Genomic DNA, 2,394 nt, shown 5'->3' on the forward strand with positions numbered 1-2,394 from the left:
TTATTACTAAGCAGTTTTTTGTACAGTAACATAATAACATTTCTGAGATGCATGGGGTTTCAGCAACAAAGGCATTCTAGGTCAAATTTGACACATACCGTCTTTTTAATCAAATTTAAAGACATGAAGTGTAAAAATGTTATTCTTTTCCTTTTTTTTTGAGACCACAGTGATCTCGACCTCTAACCAAGAAACCACATCAAAGCTCCATCCTGCCTGATATCAATGGTTCAGGCTGCTGCTGGGGTAACAGTGTGGGGGATATTTTCTTGGCACACTTTGGGCCCCACTTTGGCTACTAACTGCCCATCTTTTAAACACCACAGCCTCCCTGAACATGGGATGTGGTGGAACAAATGAGTCATGGATCAGCTGTACATCATGGATGTACAGCTGATCCATGACTGTGTGATACTCTGTTGTCAACACGGACCAAATTGTCTGAGAAACGTTTATTGCAGTTTCCTAAATATATGACAGGAAAAATCACAGAAACTCTGAGAGCAAAAGTTGGTCCGAGTAGCATATAACTAATGAATATTAGAAATGTCCTGTCTCAGAGTGACGCTGAAAAACTACTTCATGCATTTATTACTTCTAGGCTGGACGACTGTAATTCTTTATTATCAGGATGTCCAAAAAACTCCCTGAAAAGCCTTCAGTTAATCCAAAATGCTGCAGCAAGAGTCCTGACAGGGGCTAGAAAGAGAGAGCAGATTTCTCCTGTATTGGCTTCCCTTCACTCCCTGAGCCTGGTTCTGCTGTAGGTTTCTTCCTGTTAAAGGGGAATTTTTCCTTCCCACTGTTACACCTTGAGGAAACTCTTGTTGTGATTTGGTATTCTAACTAAAATGTAACTGATTTTTATCCATATTTTGTATATAGAACACCTTCTATTCATTTCCAGATTGATATTCCTAAAATCTGCTAGAGGACTTTGATTGAATCACGGTACAAAATGTCGTTTAGGAAGCATGAGCTTTTATTTCACAGAGACTACTTGTACACACACCTCGTTATCTGAAACCCTCTTCTTAAAAATGGTAAACACAGTCCCTTTATGTAGACTTTCTATATATATATGACAAATAAACCTTGTCTTACGTTACAAGTGTTATAAGCTGTTAACTGATTGAACTTTTTTAATTACGTAAGTGTAAAATTTTCTTCATCTTATAAGCGACCTAGATTGGGGTGGTGGGTGTTATTGTTGCCCAGCTGCTTGCAGTAAATTGTGTTTGAAGATTGAACCGATAATGCTGTGTGTTGCACTGCAGGTCTGCAGCCTTTGTTGATGCTATCAGTGAAGCTTGAACTCTAGCCATCGCTGAGGGGTGGTCACACACACACACAGAGACAACGGATGACTTAAGATAAGTACACGTTAACACAGAAACAAGCGCAAGAGCTAAAACCTCACAGATGTTATCACAACGACAGATCAGCTTGTGGTTTAACTACGTTCCGATAAATGCAGACTGGTGCAGGTCGTCTTTGTTCGTTTCAGATTAAATCCCCCTACATGCTTTCTAATGTGCTTACGAATGTCAGTGTACCCCAGAATTACACATGAGTCATGGCATACATGCCAGTAAAATGAGCTAATATAAATTTCCTAAAGGTGACAGCGAGGCCTGTGGCACACACCAGCAGTCACTGTTGGGTTCGTGATCTTTGTATCTTTCTTCAGCTGTTTTTAGTCAACGTAAAGATTTTACTTGGTGTCAAAACAAAAAAAATCCTCACAGGTGTAAAAATTACAGTTTCAGAAGCTGAAATGTACCGAAATAACTTCGAGTGCAATGTTTACAGTCGTGCCTAAAAAAATGGAGTAAACCTGATGAGGTTAGTAGATTTATATACTGTATATTGTATGGCATTATTAGACTAATACAGAAGCATTAATTGATTGATTCAACTGAATTTTGCTCCTTCAGGTGGAGCACGTTTTGATCATTTTGTATACAATTAAGGGATTTAGTCAGGTTGTGAGCAAAAATTTGGTCCCCGGTTGAATCAGCACATGCAACCATCTTTTCATAGAAGTTGCTCTCGCGTCTGCTGGTGAAACTACTCAAACCTGCTGAAACGTGGGCTTGTTTTAAAAATACACCAAGGCAGAAGTGGTGCTGCACCAACCTGTTTTAAAAGGTAATTCAGTTCTAGATTTTGCTGTTTCTCTGGTTATTATCTCTGAATACCTTTTACCATTTTTACAGATTCAAAGAGTTGTTCAAATGAAAACAAGAGACTGAGAAACACTGGATGACAGTTTTTTTAAGATCTGTATTTAATGAGATTATAAAGATCTTTTTACAGCTTTGAGCTTGAGGCAGCAGAGTAAAAAGCACTTTTGTATTATTATTTCTTTACAGTTCTTGCCCTGCACAAAAC

The sequence above is a fragment of the Pundamilia nyererei genome, unplaced genomic scaffold, assembly GCF_000239375.1.
Source record: "Pundamilia nyererei isolate P.nyererei 1_Seehausen unplaced genomic scaffold, PunNye1.0 scaffold00303, whole genome shotgun sequence".
Taxonomy (NCBI): Eukaryota; Metazoa; Chordata; class Actinopteri; order Cichliformes; family Cichlidae; genus Pundamilia; species Pundamilia nyererei.